Source organism: Lissotriton vulgaris, chromosome 5, assembly GCF_964263255.1.
Source record: "Lissotriton vulgaris chromosome 5, aLisVul1.2, whole genome shotgun sequence".
NCBI classification, from domain to species: Eukaryota; Metazoa; Chordata; class Amphibia; order Caudata; family Salamandridae; genus Lissotriton; species Lissotriton vulgaris.
In genome coordinates this window covers 828,481,418-828,504,479 of record NC_141693.1, presented here as the reverse complement: position 1 = coordinate 828,504,479, position 23,062 = coordinate 828,481,418, and the positions used below count along the sequence as shown (strand labels likewise).

The 23,062-nt window shown below is 40.2% G+C and overlaps 1 protein-coding gene across 1 annotated transcript in view; it reads left to right on the top strand.

Moving 5' to 3' along the window:
* TLL2 (tolloid like 2) overlaps positions 1 to 23,062 on the top strand; it is a 2,097,051-nt gene that overhangs the window by 1,429,240 nt on the left and 644,749 nt on the right. The gene's annotated exons all lie outside the window — the stretch shown is intronic.

Sequence of the window (23,062 nt, the reverse complement as noted above, 5' to 3'; positions counted from 1 at the left end):
CCTGGCACTACTGAAACAGAAATCAGGGATGAGGTTGATCATGAATGCCTGGATGTTTTAGAATATTGCACTAAACCAAGACAAGACATAAAAGATGTCCCGTTAGCTGAATCAGATAGTGTAGGGGATTGAAGAGATGGATTCATGCTAGCCACATCATACGTGTGCCAACACCAGAGAATCCTGACGAAGGTGAAACAGCTGATTCAGATTCGGAAGACAAACCTGAAAGAAATCCAGATCCTGAAGATCAACAAGAAAGTCGACATCTGGAAAATTCAAATGTGAATGAAGCATTGAATGAAGAAAATGAAGAAATTGTGATACAAGATTCTGAAGAAGACGAAAATGGCAAAGATCTGCTAGATCAAGAAGCAGAAAAGGAAGCTGAACAAGAAGTGATTCAAGATCAGGAAAGTATTGAAAAGCAGATTGGAAGCTCTGGAAGAAGGAACGAAAATTATGAAACTGGTGAATTGGAAGTAATTGAGGAAGAAGAAGAAGAAGAAATTCCAAGTACCAGCTATAAGGATGTTGTTCCTAACAGAGTGAAACTGTCGAGTAAAGAAGTACTTGAATCTAAAGAAGAATCTGATACAATAAAATTGATTATTAATGAATCAGCTGATAACACAGAAAGTGAAACAGATGATAGTGGAGATTAATCAAAAGTGAAAAGATCAAGGAAAAGAGCTTGGAGAGTGGAGTATAATTTAGCGGAACCAAAAAGGAAATTAACAAGAAACAGAGATAATTGGCCAAATGAAATCGAAGGCCTAAAATTTAAATTAGTGAATAAAGCAAAGGAGCAGGTGAATGAGATCACAAGTCAAAAAGAAGAAGACTTAAATAAGAAAAAACAAGAAGGAAAGAAAATAGAAGTGATAAACAGCAGAGCAAAGAGAATAATAAAGCCAAATCAGAAGTACAAATCACCTGAGTGGACCTATATTATAATTCCACCAGTAGTAGAAGTAAATAGTAGTCAAAGAAATTTAGATGATGCAAGTGATAATGATTGAATTTGTTCATTAGGTGACACAAGATTGAACAAATTGTGTTAGGTGACATAAGGTCGAAGAAATTGTGTTAGTTGGAAAACACATTGATGTATGACATAAGGTCGAAGAAAAGCTGTTAGAAAATAAAGTTATCTGTTAAAAAAAAGAGGGGAGTATATTTAGTAATTTTTCATTTTCATTTTTAGTAAAGATGCCTTCTACTAATAGTAAGTTGAGATGCTCAATTTTCAACAGATGTTGCAAATTGTCTTCAATATGTGTAATCTTGATAATTTTAGTTTGATTAATTTTAGCTGTCATTTTTACTTTTGGAATAGATAAAGAGATGTATAAAACTAACATGACTAGTAAAGTTGTGGTTAATCATGATAAAGTTGATAAGACTGATAAAATGATTGTACATAAACCAGAGATTCATCAAGATAGATCAGTGGGAGATTATTCTAGTAATACCTTTTCAAGACTTTTATCTGAATATGTTAAGGTGATGGATGCAAAAGACTGCTACATTTGTGTGAAGTTACCTACTTCTGTGTCTGAAGGTGTTGTGTATAATATGCTTCCTCTTACTTATGGCATAACATGTAGTGTAATAGCTAGTTTGTTTTATAAAACTGGACGTTTGGAATATTTCTTTTCTTCAGATTTTGATGAGATTTTTGCAAATTTAAAAGTTAAAGAAAGCTTGAATAAAGTGAAATATGCTAAACAGATGAGGGAATTTTTCCTAACGACTAGTGAACTCACTTATGAGTATGCATTTAGAAATAATTTAACATGTAAATTGAGAACAGAAGAGAAGACGTTCTTAAATATGGTGGAAGAGAGAAGGGCAATTTACAAGCGAAATGAGATGTTGAAACCTATTGAGTCTTAATGTTGGCAGATGGAAGATGAAAAGCTTAATTGTAGAAATGAAAATGTTGCAATTCATATAGATAAACTTGTTGGTGGAAAATTTTGTATAAGAAGAGATAATACTTTGTTTGATTATTATTTTGTACGTGCAAGTCAATGTGAAGACACTTATCGTATTATAGGGGGTTGGGGATTTAAAGGAGGCAAGGATCCAATTTTTCCTGGAATTTATTTTGCTTGTGGGAATAAAGCTTATTACAATCTCCCAGACCAATGGTATGGGACGTCTTATCTAGGTTTAGTTTTTCCCAAAAATTTTCATGTAGGTAGAAATGCAAAAGGTTCATTTGAAATTAGCAATCACTTGAATAGATTTAGAAGGGAAAGTTTTACAGAAATAATGGGAGACATATTTGGTGCATTAATACCTATGGTAGGAATAACCCTGAATGCAAACAAAATCAGAAAAATGTCTACAATTGTTGATAGATTATCAACAGTTACTGCAAGTGGATTTCAATTAGGGAATACAGAGCTTGTTGCTATGAAATTTATGGTGATGCAAAATCGTCTTGCTCAAGACATTTTGCTGGCAAAAGAGGGTGGAGTCTGTGGAATTCTGCATGTTCAACATTGTTGTACTTACATACCTGACAAAAGTCCGAATATAGAGATGTATATAAAAAATATTACTGATTTACATAATGAAATTGAACCTTTAGAAGATGAAAGTTTTTCAGAACGTTTAAGTAAAAGATTTGCAGCAATTAAACACTGGTTTCAAGAGATTGGCAATTCAATTATAGGTAAAATAGTTTTTCCTTTAATAGTCATAGCTATAGTGATACGTTTGTTAAAAATTAGTTGCATGATACACAAAAGAAGAAAACATGTAATAGAAGAGAAAATAATTTGCAAACTAAGAAAAGAAAAAGAAATAGAATTAGAAGAGGTTCGGAGAATTCAATATGAAAAATGCAGAAAACCAGATGAATCTAAAGTTTAGAAATACTAATATTAAGAAAGTCTAAAACATGTTCAAGGGTTAAAAAATGTATACATTTGGTGTATTATTTGGCGATTTAGAAATCACCAGATGAGGGAGTTGATGGAGCAAGGTGAAGAACAAGATTTTGTTCAAACTTGTGAAGTTAATCTCCCATAACAGTAATTAAATCAATAAGCTTGTGGTGAAATTACTAATCAACTTAGTTTAAGAATACATTCATCAATACATGCGGGATAAACTAATGTGCTTTATGTTGCATATGAAAAAAAATAATAAACTAACCTTGTCTATTGTCTTTGTCAGTATTAAATGCGGCAGTTAAATTAATGGCATGTGCTTATTCTGTGTGCTTATGTTATGTTTTTTCTGTGATGAAGAGCTTATGGAGTTTGTGCTGTTCAAAAAGGAAAAGTAATTATAATGCTGCTTGATTGTGCTCATTGCTAGGCAACATAATTAACAGGATTAATTAGTAAAGGGGCGGGTAACAGAATGGGTCTCAATTCTTTAATTAATTGATGTCTTGTGTTTGTTTAATATTAGTTTCCAAAGTGAGGCCTAAAGGTGGTTCAGAAAATATGGCTGACAGAGTTGCAGACGCAAAAGCTTGTCCAGAGTGAAGTCTTTGCACATGCGTAGCTGTGAAGATTTTTACTGCACTGTCATCGTTAATTGAAAAAGCAGTTCTTTGGTCGTGTTTGAACCTGCTCATGGAGAAAAGGCTCAAGGACAGGAACTTAAAGTGTCTGCCAAGGCTAGGAAGTAAATGTTCGAAACTCGAGGAAAAAGTAACTTTCTTGAGGAAGCTGAAAGATGTGGAAATGAAAGACAATAGGGCTTATTTGAAGCCTGGACTTAGTTAAGAGTCGGAGATGACCTAACAAATTTTATCATGGACTGACACAGGACAGACAATGAAAAGTTCGGATTTGCTTAAAAGAATGTAAAATGTAGAAAGTTTAGCTAGAAGAGAGAAAGGTATAAAGTCTGACACTATGAGCTGGGAAAAAACTCTTACTTTCCGATTCCTGAATGACGTGACATGCTGATGGACCTTTGGCGCATGTAAGGAAAGCAGACTTTGAATGATTTTTCCTTTTTAGGTGAAGTGAGAAATAGTCAGGGAAATAGATTTAGGGAATAGAAACTATTATTCTGCTAATACCTCGTTTTTCTGAGCTGGCTTTGAAAATGTCAGTTTTCATTCATTTCCTTATTTAAAATACTGTTTTCTAAATTGCTTATAAAATAAAGATTCTAAAACGTAAATGCTATTTCTTTATGAAAAATAAAAGTTAATAAAATTAGATATGAAAAGACAAGCTGGTCTTGTTTATTCATGGTCTAGTTTCCATCAGTTGATCCAATCGCCTTAGTGGTCTGATTAATAAATAATAAATGTTTAAAACCATGGTAAAGATAGATAAACTGCAGTTGTATATAATATTGTAAATAATTTGTGAAAAGTTTAATTAATCATACCACCTGATTCAGTTGCTCAAAAATTGTCTCATTGGTATTATGGGCCTTTATATGTGTTTCATGATTAATGGTGAGTATTGAGGTGATGGATAGCGTTTATGAGACAGTTTTTCAATCAGAGCGCTGGATCACCATCAATAATGTCACTGACCATGTCATGAATGATGTAAAATGTAACGTCATCAGCAGTACAATGCAGGGGCAAGCATAATAGTTAGCTCAACTAATTATAACGGCCGACTTTCTCTGGTTTTGTATGAGTGAAATGTCCAACTAACTATAACATCCCTGAAACCTGTAATTTTTTTTTCAGTGAATTTCCAGGTTTTTCAAATGCTAATTTCTAACTATTACTTCCCTGAAACCTATAGTTTTTTTCAGTGAATTTCAAGGGTTTTTAAATGAGAATTTCTAACTATAACGTCCCTGAAAGCTATGTTTTTTCAGTGAATTTCAAAGGTTTTTAAATGCTAATTTCTAACTATACCGACAGAGGTAGGACATGTACAGAAAAAGCAAGAAAGGCACAGAAAGAAGCAAGAGAAATGCAGAAAGAGGAAACAGAAGTCCAGAAAAACAAAGAAAAGTACAGAAAGAAGCAAGAGATATGCAGAAAGAACTAACAGAGGTACAGAAAGAGGCCTTGTTGCAAAGTCATCAGGTGCCCCCAACTTTTTGCTGACGGTTACTGGTGGTAACTGAGTCTGACTAAACAGGCCTAGAGCCAGTGCTACGCTAAAAGACACTTAGAATACAGTGAAAACACCTACATACACTTAGGTACACTATGGGCTGGGGTACCCCTGTGATTGGCATGACCTCCCCTGTAAGGCCATAGTCTATAACAGGGCAGGGGGATTAAAACTACATCTAGGTCAGAGGTGCAGAAACATGCTACTTTCATTAGTAGTCGCATTTGCAGAGTGGTAGAGGTAGGGTGCTTGGCCTCCGACCAGCACACAAGAATTCCACTGCGTAGGACTCACCGGAGGTACCAGGAGGGATTCTTGGCCCCCAAAGTACCTCAGGAGTAAGGAGGACTTCATTACCCATCACGTAGTCTGCCATGAGATGCATTTGCAGAGTAGTGGAGAAAGGGGGGCATGGCCTCTGAAGAAGTCTTAGCAATACCACTGTGTGGGACTTACTGGAGGTAACAAGAGGGGTAGTTGGCCCCCAAGGACTACCCTTGGGGCCAACTACCCCTCCTATTACCTCCAGTAGGTACCACACAGCAGAATTGCTAAGTTCTCATTGCAGGCCATGCCCCCTTTGCCCACCACTCTGCAAACGCGCTCCCTGATGCGCTCTTCGATGGAGCTTGAAGTCCCCTTCGCTGCTGGGGGTCCTTTAGGGGCCACTAGCCTACCTCTTACCTCCAGTAAGCCCCACACAGTGGGATTGCTGAGACTAGACAAAGACCACGCTCCCTTTCCCCACCTCTTGAGGGATTAAGTCCCCTTGAATCCTGTTGGTCCCTGTCTGCCAACTAGCCCACCAGGTACCTCCAGTAAGCACCACACACCTAGATTGCTGAGAGTGGTCAGAGTCCACACCCCCTTTTTACACCACTCTGCAAACATCGCTCCTGGCGCACTGCTGCTCGGAGGATGAAGTCCACTTTGGTCCTGGGGCCCTTGCCTCCCTGGCCACTATTGGCCCCGGGGACACCATCCCCGTGGCATATCCTCTTTTTTTAGTTACCAACTGTAAGAGGGCCCCCCTTCCCTAGGCCACTTCTCGCCGTGGGCCTCATTCCCCAGGGCCTGGTCAGATTTTTATTTTGGGAAGGGGGGCGCAGGCCCTGCCACCTACCCTCATGGCCTCAGAACACCTCTCTGCAACGCAGCCCCCTGGCGCATACTGTGTAGCGTAGTTCCTATTTTCCCAATAGGCCCTGCACATTGGAATAACATAAACAGTAGTATCGACGCAGAAGTGCGGATCTTCCAGGTCTCCACTGACTATGCTAAACTTAATTGGGCTTGTTACCAACTAGCTCAGAGGTCACTGGAAACTTTCTTGACTGAATTTTGGCAGGTAGTTCGCTCCCCATTTCTAACAGACAAAGACAATTCTCCTTCAATTGATGTTGCTATAAGTGAACATGAATGGGTGAGTCACTTCACAAAAGTCTTTTCGAAAGATCCGACAGAAGATGTAGACCAACCTGAATCTCTGCCACACATTACCTATCCAATAAACCTCCATCTTTCTCAGGAAGAGGTTCAAAAAGCGTTAAAATTCTCAAAAATAGCCAAAGCCCCTGGCCCGGACGGTGTCCCCGTTGATGTCTTTAAACATCTCCTGGATCTTTGGACCCCCCTATTGACCAACGTCCTGAACGCTACCATTGAAGTGGGCCTCTTAGACTCTTGGAAAACATCAACGTTGGTACCCATATTCAAAAAAGGAGATCGAAACAGTTCATCATGCTATAGGCCGATCTCCCTCCTGGACTCGTTAGGTAAGATGACAGGACGAATACTCCTTGAACGACTCCAGGAGTGGGCCACCGACCATAACATTATCTCAGACCTACAATACGGTTTCCGGGAGGGGCTAGGAACAGTTGACCAGGCCCTAAACTTGTCCCTATTGGCGGGCAAATACGTGGAAGCTAAAGGATCTTCTTTTCATATGGCATACGTCGATCTCTCTGCAGCGTTTGACTGCGTGGCACACTCAACGTTGTGGAGAACTATTTTGAAAATGGGAGTTCCTACCCCAATTGTGGACTTTCTCCGAGAATTGTATACAGGCACTACAGGCAGGGTAAGATTCGGGGTGAGGGGTGAGCTCACGGACACCTTCAGGGTGGAAAAGGGGGTCAGGCAGGGGTGTGTACTGGCCCCCTTTCTATTCACCCTTTATACCAACGGCTTGGAAGCTGCCATGTTACAGGGCAGTAAGGACCTCCCTTTAATAGCTCGTCGGCAGATACCAGCGTTCCTGTATGCCGACGCCGACGTTATTTTAGCAAGAACACCAAATGAACTACAGTTGGCCTTGAACAGATATTGCGCCTTCATGGCAAGTCTGAACCTGAAATTAAATGCAAAAAAAACTTACACAATGCATGCGGGGGAGAAAAGAAATGTAAAACACAGGAAACTGCTTGCACAGGGTGAACATCTGGATAGGACTCCAACCTATCCCTATTTAGGGATCGTCATTGACGAAAAATTCAAATGGAGCCCAGCCATCAATGCAAGGAAACTCTCATTTCTCCGAGAGACATCTTCGCTAAAAATCTTCTCACAAAGATTGGGGCAGCGACCACTCAAAGAACTGCTGCAAATATATAACTCAAAATGTGTAAGTACGGCAACATATGGGGCGGGGATTTGGGGCTTTGCAAATGTGGACTCAATACAAAAAATAGAGAACTCTTTCCTGAGATACTTGCTGGCGGTACCAAAAACTTGTTCCACCTATGCCTGCCATACTGAGTTGGGCATTGACTATATTACAGACACTATAAAATTGCAGCCAATAATGTTGTGGCGTAGAATATGGGTCACTGAGCAATGTCATTTGACTAGGGCGATCATTCAAGATATCTTAACATTGGATCACTCTAAGAAGATTAAATGGTTGTCCTATGTCAAAGTGCTATTAACAGATCTAGGATATAGGAAGTATTTCGACCAGCCATTATTGATAAAAGAAATCCCAAAAAAGAACCTAAAAAGGGAGTGCCTTGTTCAACTGCGCCAGTTACGTTTACTATCCGAGATCCATAAACCATCTGTTCAACACTCTTTACTAGCCCAGACTGTGTTTACTGTTGAACCTTACCGCAACTTTAAACTAACACAGTTTGAAAAAATGTTGCTCACTCGTTTCAGATTTGACCTGTTCCATTTACTGGTTGCATTTCCAAAGCAAAATGTCTGGACATCCACACTTTCTATGTGCCCTTGTGATCTAGTGTCCCCACAAACAACGATACACACAACGTTATTCTGTAAATTCTTTACTGAACCCCGTAAACGCTGGATACTGCCCATTTTGAAATTCTGGGGTCTTCGACAGTGTCGCCCAGCGTATCTGGCACTTCAGTATCTCGAAAATGAAAACTATGCTAAAGCGATCGTACTCTACCTCTAATTTTGTTTACGTCACCGTATGAACTTATGAGTACGAATAACATTGCAGTTTTGCACAAATGAAAGACACTAAGATAACAGGAAAGTTGTATGTTATTATAAATGCCGAAAAACCTACACATACTGAGACATTGTTGCTCTTTTTAAATATGCTTTTTTAACAAATGTATTTTTAACGGTTTTTAACTTTTGAAAAATCTGTAAATTGCTCATTTTGAACTTTTATGGTGTTTTTTTGAAAACTACCGAATAAAGTTATTATTGAATTGAATTGAATTGAATAGGAAGTGATCAGCTTCCCTGGCACAGACAAGAAGGGATTCAGTTTTCCTACAACCGTGCAACATGACAACTTTGCTCCTCAGATCAAGAGTCAATCTCTAGGGTCGTGTGAAACAATAGACAGTTATTTTACTCAGTCAGGTTGGTGCAGATTACTTTCACAATATGTAGAGAATAGAGAGACGGGCGTTTGTCAATGAAAGGTTAACATTTATTGAACAGTCTTTCTTCTCATATAAGAGAAATGAATTGCCACAATTGCAAGACTTGTTATTATAAAAAGTACGTACAGTAAGATAAGTAATGCGAAATAATACTGTAAAAGCATTGATATGGTTTCTTAGCCATACAATGGTTTCAAAGGAATAAAACATATATACATTCATATATACATTAGGCTAAAATACTCAACTGGTGCTCCTAACTACGCCTACCCCAGTGTACCTGACCTAAGCCTAATACTTGGGAGGGGAGTAAGTAAGTAGCTTAAAGTTAAGTTGGTTTTGCCAAGGTTTGCTTCAAGAATTCTCTCTCAAGGGTTTAGTCAACACCATACCTCTGGAATAGAATGATGGAGGTCTTGTATCTCCCTCAGAACTCGATATCCCAGTCACCCGCAAGGGTAGACTAGAAACGCCGGAGCTGGATTTCTCTGCAGGAGAAAGGCAGCGTCTCTTCTTCAGCGCGTTCAGGAGGAGGAGGGGCAGCGTCCGCGGGCAGCTTGCATCTGGTGGGCTCTTGCAGAGGACGGCTGTTCAGCTCCTAGGTTCACCACACCATCGTTCGCTAGTTAGCAGCGATAGCAGTAGCGATAGCAGCTATGGTATCATCAGCATGACAGCTTCTTCAGCAGCAGCGAAAATAGCAGCGATGGCATTGAGGCAGCTAGCTTCACCAACAGCAACGAGACAGCGTTTGCTTAAGGCAACGTTGGTAATATTTATACCTGAAAGGTGCCTTGTTTGACGTAAGTTTGCTGGACATAAGACGTCAATAAAGATGTCACTAGGAAGTGATCGTCTATCAGTGCTCATTAGAATTCTATTACTTATCAAAACACAGCAAGCGGGGATTTCCAGGTTTGCTGAGTTTTTATCTTGTTGAAGAACTCGGAGTGTTAATCTAGGAATCTCAGATAGTAACTTCTGCTCTGTCATTGCACTAATTGGTTGCAAAGGAAGTGGCAGAGAAAGCTATTCTGGAATGTGGCTCTGTTCGTGTGAGGCCAGAGATGAGTTTCTGAATATTGCATTGAACGGTTATGCCAATATAGGGAATAAATGGATTTATAGCCGAATAGGGGCATAAGGTCACAGTATCGATCAGGATCCTAGATTAGAACGCTACAACTGGACGTTCCTGGTGGGCTAGTTGGCCCCCTGGGACCCCCAGGCGGTGCGTTTGCAGAGAGGTGGAAAGAGGGGTCTGGGCCTAGGGACAATCACGTCTTTAAAAAAAAAAAATGAAAAGGGGGTTGGCGGTCCCCGGGGCTGCGGGGACCCCGTGTGCCCCCTGCATATATTAACTAAGAGCTCCGGGGGTGGCAGTCCCCGGGGCAGTGTGGGGGGGGGGGTTTGGGACCCCCACACTTATTTTTTAAGAATGCCACCGGGGCAAATTACCATTTTTCCCCTGGAGACCGCGTTTCTTTTTTTTTTTTTAAATCGCGCATCCCCGAGTGGGACCCCCTGAGCAGGCCTAGGGGGTCAGGGTGTGTCTACCCTGCCCCCTTTTTGCGTTTTGCAGCGTTTATTTAGGGTTTCTTGTCCCTCGGTTCTACCGAGGCACAAGATGGCTGCCAACACTTCATGATTTTGGCAGTTGTCATCCAATTAGCATTCAGCTCATGCATGGCAGGATACTTGTAGGCTGTGCGTAGGGTACGCGTATAGGTACGCGGATCCACCGCGCCCATAGATATATAAATGACTTTAACTGTCATTTTCCCGGGAACTACTGAATGTATTTTCACCAAATAAGCAAAAGGCACAAGTCTGAACTGAGGACTACCTCTTTTCAAAATTTGGTGTAATTCCGTTCAGCCTTACGGGATGTAGCCGTGTCTAAAGGTCCTATGGGAAATTGCATGGGGAAAACATGTTTTGGGACCCCCCTTTATTCTCAGCCTCCACTTGACCAGTCACCCCCAAACTTTCAGGGAAGGAGCGGGACTGAGCTGGCCAAACGTTTGGAAAATTTCACGAAGATTTGTCAAACTGCGCCAAAGTTATTCCAAATAGAATGTTGCGGATTTCCTATGGATAATAGGTCCTAACTATATCTACCTACTCGCGACCGCCAGTAGGTAATATATATATATATATATATATATATATAATATATATATATAATATATATATAATATATATATTCGCGCTCTAACCCTGCAGGTTCGAGAGACAAAACTATATAAAAAATGAATCCACACTACTGTGTGACACCAACAGGGCAGCAATGAAGCCAATGAATATACGAATTGTGGATCAGATATCCAACTAATTGTCTATAAAGCTATATAAGAAGATCCTGGATAAAATTTACTAACTTTGGAATTGTGCAGTCTCACAGTATCCTCAATACTTTGAGATTTATGATAAATAATTAGGATGTATGAGTGACCTTTCAAATGTGGAAATTTTTGAACTAATGAAATATGAAATAAGAAAAAGAGTAATTGTAAATAAGATTTTGGTAAAAACAATTATATGTCAAGGGAGGCTTGCCGATCCACGGCCTTATATTCGACAACGTCACATATCATGTTTAGGTACAGTGATCATGCTGTTACATGGCAAAACGATATATTATAATCTGGGTACGAAATTCCAAGATGGCTCAGTCTGTAGCGGATACTGCCGTTAGACAATATGAGAGCAGTCCGGACTAGTGTTATGAACATTACATGCCGAAATAGCGATCTACAACACGATTGCATGGGGAAATAGGGAACCCAGATATTGCTGAGTACTCTGGCCGATACACGGCGTGATAGCATGACCGCAGAAATGTGCGTATAATTTAAATTTATATTGTGCGGAAAAAAGTTTTGATTTTGCCTAGGATATAATTTAAGCAATTTGTAGCGTAATTGAATAGATGAGCTACTATGTAATCATTTGTGTATTTGAACAGAATGTGACGTACAATGTTAACAACATCCAATATGGCGCACAATCGTAGTCCCTTGTTTGTGTTTACCACCAATGCACGCAGAGCTTGTCGTTAAAACATGGCGCCGACCAACAATGTTTGTAACATTGAGGAAGGCGGAGCGCCGAAACGGGTCTGTTGCAAATCTTGAATTAAACATCTAAGAACTACCCCCGGAGTGCGTGGTTTCTTTGGTAATCCTGGTGGAAACCTTGAGCAGTATATATATATATATATATACATATATATATATATATATATATATATATGTTTGTTTGTTTTCTTGTGGGACTGGCACTGATGACGGCCAATGTGGCCAGAAACGTGTCTGCCATGGCGTTTCACAGACTTCAGAAAGCGACTGCATGTTTGCCAAATAAATCCTTCATGTGAGCCCGGAGCATGTGTCTCGCTGATTTCTATTGAGGTCAGCATTGGTTTTTGTATATATATATAAGCTCACACATACACACCAACATATATATATGTTTGTGTGTACGTATGAGACTATATATGTGTTCATATATATATATATTCACTGAAAAAACCATAGGTTTCACACCAGTTATAGTTAGCTGGAAATTTTACTGATATAAAACCATTGAAATTCCCACGTTATAGTTAGTTGGACTCACTATAACTTGCGCGCCTGCAATGCACTGCTGATGACGTCACATATTACATCACTCATGACATGGTCAGTGACATCACTCATGACATCACTGATGACACCATCCCTGTGACAGAGTGACTGACCTCCTTTCAGTGTAATGTAACCCCTGAAACACATATTCAAAAATAGAAACTAACATTTACAAAAAAGTGGCGATACCTATACCAGTTACAACAACCAATTCAGTAATTCAACCATTTATATACACATTTACTCATTCACCAACAGTTCTATATAGTCATTCATACATATACTCACTTATCATATGTAGTGAAACACCTTTACATCCGTTAACACACCGACAGTCTTCCAAAAGTTACTCACACATATACTCACACATGCAAAAAAACTATTGAACATCCATTTATTTGCATATACAGCTATACACACACTACCACCTTATTCCTAAGGAAACTTACACATACTTACTCTCTTAAACAATCACTTATAGAATCACATACTTATTTAAACAGGAACTCTTACAATCTCTCACTCTCACATTTACTCACTTATATAAATCAATACTCCATATACTAGAATAAAACATATGTATACACACTCATATATAAAACATATTTATTTTTTCAGAAAGACACACATTCTTTGGATGGTGTCATCAGTGATGTCATGAGTGATGTCACTGACCATGTCATGAGTGATGTAATATGTGACGTCATCAGCAGTGCATTGCAGGCGCGCAAGTTATAGTGAGTCCAACTAACTATAACGTGGGAATTTCAATGGTTTTATATCAGTAAAATTTCCAGCTAACTATAACTGGTGTGAAACCTATGGTTTTTTCAGTGAATTTAATAGGTTTTTTAAATGCTAATTCCTAACTATAACTGGTGTGAAACCTATGGTTTTTTCAGTGAATTTCATAGGTTTTTTAAATGCTAATTCCTAACTATAACTGGTGTGAAACCTATGGTTTTTTCAGTGAATTTCATAGTTTTTTAAATGCTAATTCCTTTGTATATCGAGTTTCTAACCTTTTTTTTTTTTACAATTTGCTGTTTTTTTTTAAGTATTTATTTTTTTTTATATTTTTTTTCTTTTGCGCTCTGGGTGCGCGCTCCGGGAAGCTTTCAGCTAAGCTCTCCTGTAAGCTTCTCCGAGAGCTCATCTGAAAGCGCACCCAGAGCGCAACTGTCGTTCGTGAAAAAAAAATATGAATGAAAAGTTAATAATAATGCAAAACATTTCGTACCATACAAATAAAATTTGTTTTTTTTAATATGGAAAATGATTATGCATTTCTATAAAAGATTGATGACGTCACTTCGGCGCGCAACGTAAGTGCCCTCGGAAGCGCATACGTGCGCGGCGCATAAACGCACGGAAAAGCGCCTACGATCGCGCCACGTTTGCGACCCGGAAGCGCCTACGATCGCGCTGCGTAAACGCACCCGGAAGTGCTCCGGAGCGCGCAGCGTAAACGCATCGAGTCATGTGACCCTAAAATAACACTTTTCATTGGTTGCTAACAGTTTTTTTTTACAATGAATGAAATCCCCACCCATTTCCTTCACTTCTTCTTTCACTTTTGTGACTGAAAGACCTGCCTTTTTTGCTGCTCCATATTCCTGGATTCATCATGGCTGCCAGACTATCCAGCAGTGAAGATGATTTCATTGATGAAGAGCCTCCTACCCCAAAGGTGAAGGAACATTTCATCTGGAAATTTTTTAAGTTTCCAGAAGGCCAGAAGAAGGTGAATGCACCAAAAGTAGAGTGCAGGATCTGCAAACAGGTCCTGTCACGGGGTAACCCCCCAAAAAAATACTCTTTTGGCAACTTCACCATGATTCGCCATGTGTAGAGGAGGCACCCCCAGAATTTTGCCCGGGAAAGTGTCAGGGCTCTGGCACAGGAGGTTCCCAGAGATGGGGCCTCTACATCAACAGGAGGAGCAACTTCTTCTGGAAGAGAACAATCTCATGGGCAGGTAGCAAACATTCAACCTGCATTCAACCATGGGGTCGTCAGATGCAGATACTGCAATCAACTCCTCACCTATGGGGAGCAAAGTGTCCTGCTCATGGTTCGGGCATTGGAGAACCATCACTGCCCTTCCCACCCCTAATTTTTTTCTTTTCTTTTTGCTCCTGTTGAGCAGTTTCTATTCCCTGTTTTTGTTCCTCTTCAGTTAAAAGAAGAAAACCAAAAGTTCTTTTCAGAACTACCTCCAATTCTCATCAAAGAGCTATAATCTTAAAAAATGAAGAGTAAGTGAAATATAGTGCATTGATAATTGAAAGGAGAATGAGTAAGAAAGAACAGAAAGGTATGAGAGGTGAAAGGAAGTGAAGTAGGAGGACTGAAAGAAGGTGAGTGTTAGAAAAGAAAGTTATGACACAGTGAATAAACTGGAGGCCTCATTTCTGAAAAGTGACGCATCGCTACGTGAAAATAGCGATGCGTCACTTTTCTGGACGCACTCCTTATGACATTCCAGATATGTCATATTTAATATATGACTAATCAATTCGCAAGGAGTTACAGATATGTCAGTATTTCTGACATATCTGTAAACACAAAAGTAACGCATTGCAGGAGTGCGTCACAAAAGTGACGCAACTCCAATAATGTGTCCTTTCACATGGAAAAAGCACCATGTGAAAGGTTTGCTGTGAAGCAGGCGCAAGATTTTGGCGCAACTGCATCCTAAAAGTGACGCACTGCGTCATTATTACCAAGCTTTTTGCAAGGAACACCCCCTCTGCATGCATTATACCTGACACTATTTTTTAAAAAGTGACGCATCTAGGTACATGGGTCACTTTTTAAAACTCTGCGCCATATTGTATCTGCATCAGGTATAATGTATGCAGAGGGGGCAATCCCTCGCAAAAAGCTTGGTAATAACAACGTACTGAAATCTATGAGATTTCCCTGCGTCACTTTTAGGATGCTATTGCGTCAAAATTTTGCGCCGGCCTCGCATCACTTTTATGTTTACACATATGTCAGAAATACTGACGTATCTGTAACTCCTTGCAACATAATTCGTCATACATTAAATATGACACATCTGGAATGTCATAAGGACTGTGGACAGAAAAGTGACGCATCACACCAGCAGTGTAATAAAATGTGCCTCGTTGCACTATATTTAAAGGATGCAACAGCATCCTAAAAGTGACGCAGTGAAATCTCAAACATTTCACTGCGTCGCTATTACAAAGCTTTTAGTGGGAGAACACCCCCTCTGCATGCATTATACCTCACGCAGATATAATGTGGCGCTTGATTTTAAAAAGTGACCCATCTACCTAGATACCTCACTTTTTAAATATAACGCAACGCAACACATTTTTTTACACTACTGGTGCAATGCGTCACTTTTCTGTGCGCACTCCTTATGACATTCCAAGTAACGCATTGCTGGAGTGCGTCACAAAAGTGACGCAACTCCAGTAATGTGTCCTTTCAAATGGGGAAAGCAGCATATGAAAGGTCTTGCCTCAGTCTAACACCTGCTGTAAAGCAGGCACAAGATTTTGACGCAACAGCATCCTAAAACTGACGCAGTGAAATCTCAAAGATTTCACTGCGTCGCTATTACAAAGCTTTTTGCGGGAGAACACCCCCTCTGCATGCATTATACCTGACGCTATTTTTAAAAAGTGACGCATCTAGGTACATGGGTCACTTTTTAAAACTCTGCGCCATATTGTATCTGCAACATGATTCGTCATACATTAAATATGACACATCTGGAATGTCATAAGGAGTGCGCACAGAAAAGTGACGCATAACACCAGCAGTGTAATAAAATGTACCTCGTTGCACTATATTTAAAAAGTGACGCATCTAGATAGATGCGTCACTTTTTAAATATTGCATAACAATGCGCATTTTTTTACACCGCTGGTGCGTCACAAAAATTGACGCACAGGAAGCGCAAAACTAACAGCGCAAGGCCTTCATAAATATGGTCCTGGATTTTCCCCGTGCTTCGCCGGTGCGCGTACCATGCGCTTCCCCCGCGCAAAACGAAAAAAAAATTTTAATGCCCTGCAGGACCCTATTTTAGTCCCTACATCAAACCTAGGGGGTCAGAGGGGGTCTACTCTTCCCCCTTATGGTCATTTGCCCCTTTTTTTTTCAAACCCCTTGTGTCTCGATTTTACCGAGACACAAGATGGCGGCCGCTCCGCACTGTTTAGAATGTTTACAGACAACTGAGATCCAATCAGCTTCCTGCGCGCAAGTCGCGTGTCGCGCCTGGAGCGCACTCCGGTGCGCGCACGGGAGAGCGCCTATAGATATATATATTTTTTTGAACCTAAATTACTCAAAATCCACTGGAGCACATATCTTGAGACATAGCAAAGGCACATCGGGCTACCAGTCCCTACAATTTTGCCAAGTTTGGTGGAAATCCATTCAGCCGTTCGGGCTAAAAGTGAAATCGACCGCCCTATGGAAATTAACATGGGGAAAACGCGTTTTGGGACCCCCCTTTTATCTCGGCCCCCGCTTGACGAATCCCCCCCAAACTTTCAGGGAAGGACCGGACCGCCATGAGACCATTTTCCTGAAAATTTCAGGCAGATTCGTCAACCGGCGCCAAAGTTATTCAAAATAGAATGTTGAGATTTAACATTGAAAATTATCCTAACTATAACTACCTACTGGCGACCGCCAGTAGGTAATAATACACATATATATATATACATAAACAACAACATATAGAAACAACCAGATTGACATTAGAAATTTAGACAAAGGTGGGAATATTGTCATCTGGCGCAAAGTTAATTACTTGGAAGACGCACTGAATCAACTTAATGATCGTAACTGTTACAAAAAGAGCAATGTACAGTCAACTCGCAAAATTTACAATTAAGTTTATTCCAAACTATTAGCATGGAAGGGTGCTGGTCTCTTGAGAGCTGATGATTACAAATATCTTACAAAACGACCATCCAGGCATGCCAGTAATTTATTTTATACCAAAGATCCACAAGCATCCCATAAAACCACCGGGCAGGCCTATCATCTCGGCACGCGAAAGCTTGTTGGAAAATACATCACGGTATATAGACTATATTTTACAGGAACATGTCCAGGGATTATGACTAGTGGCTTTCTTAGGCGGATGGAAAACTTTGACTGGCAAAACAATGATCTCCTATTGACAATAGATGTGTCGTCGCTCTATATGAGCACCAATCACAAAGATGGCATAATGGCCCTTGAGTTTTTTTTGGTCAATAGAGCGATATGGCTGTACAAACAAAGCAGAATGTTTATCAATATGACCTTGTTTTTGTCTTGAGAACACTTTTTTCTTGTTCCAAAATCAGATATTTCATCAGACCCCTGGTGTTGCCATGGGGCCAGCTTCTCTCCCAGCTATGCGTGTTTCCGCATGGGCTGGTCGGAGGAGCTAGTCCACAGGGCAAACCAGGGGACCTCCTGGAGAAATATGTAATGTTGTGGTTAAGGTTTATAGAAAACATTTTTGTAGTTTGGAGATGAACTGAGAGTGTTGCACATTAATTTGTAACATTAATTAACAACAATGATGTTAACCTCAATTTTACTGCCACAGTTAGAGCTACAGCTGTCAGCTTTTTAGATTTACAGGTTCGCATCACCAACAAGAAAATTAAAGCCATGGTGCATCATATTTTACATGCGGCCAGTTTACATCCTAGGCACTTGATACAGAGCATCTCCTATGGGGAGATGTGTAGGATCAAGAGAATCTGTAGTAATGAGACAGATCTGACAAAAGCCCAAGGAGAGAGCAGACTAAGATTTCTGGCAGAAGGTTATACTGAAAAAGTGAGAAATTCAGCAATCACCAAGACACAAACAATCAGTAGATCTGAGATCTTGTTTGGCAAAAAAAACAAGAGTCAACCCCCAAACTGACACAAACAACAAATGAAGAACAACAAACAAGACTCATAATTATATACAACGAACAAGACAAACAACTGAGAAATATAGTTTGGATGAATTGGCCATTGGTATTGGACAATGCCATTATTGGGCACCTGTTACCAAAGTCACCCGCCATCTAACATGGGAAAGCCTTTTCCATGAGTAATGTGTTGGCTAACAGTAGCCCGGAGACAACAGAAGTGGGAACTTGGTTCACACACAGGAAGGGTTTCTTCAAGTGCAACTCATGCTGAGCATGCAAATTCGAAGAAAGCAAGATTTCAGATTCGACCCCTTTTAAAAATGAAAATGTCAGAAATAAGAAAATTCTGACATGCAAAACAAACTATGGGGTGTACATGTTAAATGTCCATGTGGACTGAACTATAAGGCCAGTACAAAGTTACAAGTGCACCAAAGGATACTTCAACACCTATGGGCAATCAGTAACTCTGATCCAGCATATCCTGTGGCCCGCCATTTTAGAGAAACTTAAAGCAACAATCTGGAATGGCTTAAATATTATTTAATTGTTTCAGTTTCCAATTTAGGCAACAGGGAGGCTATTTTAAGAAGATTAGAGACTATGTATATTTTGGAGCTAAACACCAAAACTCCAGTGGGAATCAACTCAAGTGAGGACCTGTTTACTTGTCTTTAATATAATACAACACAGATTTGCTTTACGATCCTATGTTTGCACTCAGTCCTGCCCCCCAATCTTCCTGACAAATAGAAAAACTAATCTAACCTGTGTCAATATAACTAGGCGAAGAAACACAAACCAAAAAAATCTTGCCAAGTCATCTAGATTGTAATATTTAAGGACATTATGTCAGTTAGTCAATTCTTTTACTGTTAAAATCCTGCTGCTATATAATTACACTTTCAGTAATAATAGAAAAGAGGAAGTCTTTAAGGACATTATGTCCATGAGTTCTTGTTATGCTGCCACAATCTTTCTGCTACACAGATACACTTTGAGTAATAGCGAAATGATAATGTATATATATAAATCGGTATATATATATATATATATATATATATATATATACAGAAAGTACTTTTGCACTTTAAACATACTATGTATATGAAAGATAAGCTAACATTGGTTTACAAAATTGATATGTGACCGTAGAGCAGAAGGGATGTTTTATATGTGAACGTTTCTACTTCACCATTCATGAAATATATGTATATTATGATTTTATAGAATTAAATCTATAATATGTGTTACCATTTGCGGGTCGCAATGCCAAAATGATGTTGTGTTACACAGAAATTGTTTCTTAAGTAAGCAAAAAGCATTTCCTGGGGCATTATGCCAGCAGCGTATTGTGATAGTCTGTTGTTTATATTCATAGTTACACTAAAGCACTTGACATTTTAAAAAGGCTGTTCCCACAAGGCATTGGCATCATGTGATCAAGGCCTGTCCAGGCCAAAACATGTTATGGTGGACTAAACAGAAAATAAATGTATTGCACCAGGTATTTGGGTCTGAGTCCATCCTTTCCCGGTCAGGAAGCATTTAAATGCAGAAATAATTGTTATATATATGTCCAGTGGGGGCTGAGAGAAAAGGGGGGGTCCCAAAACATATTTTCCCCATACATTTTCCCACAGGAATTTTAGACATGACTACAGCCTGAACTGCTGGACAGAATTATTCCAAATTTAACAGAAAGCTAGCTCTTGGTCCAGAAAGTGTTTTTTGTAATTTTACCATCAATTTGAAGAGGTTTACTTGTTTAGTGTATGTCCCCCAGGTGGGCCAGGTCCGGGGGTGAATTATTAATTATATAATTGGGGGAGTGCATTGCTCCCTCCCCAGGCTGATTTCAACCCCGGGGACCCCCACCTGGGGTCGCCCTTACACAGCTAGGGTGAGCGGGGTCACACAGACCCCCTCCCCCTCTGGATACTGGCTCTAGGACTCTGGTCCCCAGAGCCAATATTGGCCCGGGGAGGGAGGTTGCTTGCCCCCTCCTCCTTAAGAATAAGGTCAGGCCCCTGGAAATGGGGTACCTGGGGCAAAAATGGGCCCAGGGATAGGGGCAGCATGCCCCCTCTTCTTTTTAAATTTGAAATGTGTGCCTAGGTGGGCTCCAAGGCACCCACCTTTTACTGGGAGGGCCCCGGGAATAGGGTCCCCGGGGCCAATGTTGACCCCGAGAGGGGGGGAAGCTTGCCCCCCCTTTATAATAAGGCTAGGGCCCAGGAGATGCAGTCTCCAGGCAAACAATCATCCTGAGGAGGGAGCTAAATTAAAGTGATGGGCCTCATGGATGGGGGCCACATAACCCCCTCCACCTAAAGAAAAAGGTGGCAGGCCATAGTGGATGGGTTCCCCAGGCGTGTGCTCCCAAAAAAATTTGCCTGACTTTAGGGTGTTGGGCACAAGGCCCTGTGGCCATCCCCCAGCCCCGTATAACCAAAGGCTGTGTGTAGCATGGGATTGACTGAATTCGGGAATTTGGGCTCAAGGTTTGGCCGCATTCCAGCCCATGCAGCAAACCAAAACACTGTGTGTGGTGGATGGCCATGCTCGGTGCGGGGTGTTGGCTGCATGTGGGGGCCAAAGTCAATGCAAGGTGGAGATTGGATTCACATATGTTAATTAAATATTACTTTATGTTAAAAAAACAGAAATTCACTGAAAAAGGACAAAGATTACAGGGATGTTATTGTTAGGAAATTAAATGTAAAAAAAACGTAGAAATTCACTAAAACACAAAGGTTACAGGAATGTTATAGTTAGGTTCACATTTGACACAGACAAAAACAGAAAAATTTAGCAGTTCTAATTGGAGTTATCCCAAGTAACTATAACTCGTGCCTTAAGGTAACTATAACTCGTGCCCTCATCATGCACTGTGGCACTGTTAATTCCCCACACATTACATCACTAATGACATCTTCTATGACATCATTGATAATATTAGTGCAACGTTTGCTGTAAAATTGTTGATTAAAAAACTGTGCATCGCGGCATGAGTTACAGCTACTTTAGGGTACAAGTTATAGTTACTTGGAATAATTTTAACTATAACTGCTGAATTTGAATGGTTTGTGCATGTACAATGTGAACCGAACTATAATGTCCCTGCAACCTTTGTTTTTTAGTGGAAAAAATTATATATATATATATATATATATATATATATATTTATATATATATAGTTAACCCCCAAAGCCCCCCTACTTTAAAATCCACTCAACTCCCTGATCCCACACCTTGATCCCAATTCAACCTTACCGCCCTTTACTTCTACTAATCCCTAAATCCTAAAACAAATTTCTCCCTCCCCTAAATCCATAGCTACCCTTTACCTCTATCCACCCCATATACTTAGTCACCCTTTCCTTTCTTTACATCCATTCACTCATAAACACTAAAGTCACATTACCTACCTTTACCTCTACCCATCACTAAACTTTGAAATCATTTTTACCTCCCTTTACCTCTACCCATCCCTATTATACATGTTGATATGCATCCCTCACTGCCTCTTCTCTTTTTGTCCTGTGAGGCACGTGGGAATAATCCCCTGCACAAAGGCTAGAGCTTTGATAGAATTATGATTTCTCTCCCACATTGCATGTCACCAGGAATAGCAAACAACATCTCACAGGGATCATATGTACCTACCAGGTTATACTCGCACCAGGTAGGAGTGGCAATAACTGCATAAGAGGTTGTATGTCTGATATTACCAATTATTTCCCAAGTTGAAGTTTTGTCTGGACCAAACCCCCACATCTGTAGTTGGATTTTGAGTTATGGTTTGTTGGTTGCCCTGCAAGATAGTGGTCCTGACCATAGATTGCAAATCTCAGTGATTTTTTTTTCGGTTTTATTTCTTAATTATGTCTGCACTTTGACTGGGCTTATAAAGTGATTTTTCTGCGTTTTATAAACACACATTCTTCTTTTCAGAAGTCTTCCCCAACTGTGTGTGAGCCTCTAATTCTGTTGGACAAATCCATAAAGGAAGATATAATGACCTATAATCTGACAATGAGTATTTATACAATATAGAAACTGTTTCATTACTGTTAATTTTTTTCTTTTTTACTACAGCCTTGTAGCCCGCCATTGTGGGCTATACTGGCCATTAGGGCCTATTCCAGCTTTATAGGCCCGAGCCAAAGGTGAGGGATTATAACCAGGGAGAATAACTCTAATGGCCAGCATAGCCCTGTACATTGGATATAAGCCTATTAGAACCCCCCCCCCCCCCCCAGAGTGCTGAATGTTATAAATAAATTAATTTAAAAGCCTCCATGAAAACAAGAGGTTTAAAACAAGCCATGCCTCCGAAGCTTCTGAGGGTTTGTTGCATGCATCACTGTGAATGAATAACAATGACTGTCCACGTGGAGGGCTGTGGCAGTAACTTTCAAACATGCAAAGTAGGGGCAGCTACATTTCTAGCAGTCAGCAGCTGTTTCACTTTTGTGTTGGCCAAAATACTTTTCTCTCTAACAGCCAAGGGAGATTCAGGACCTGAGGAGAATCCCTCCTTCCCTTCTTCCGAGGCGCCAGTGACACTGTGAGCTGTGTTACGAG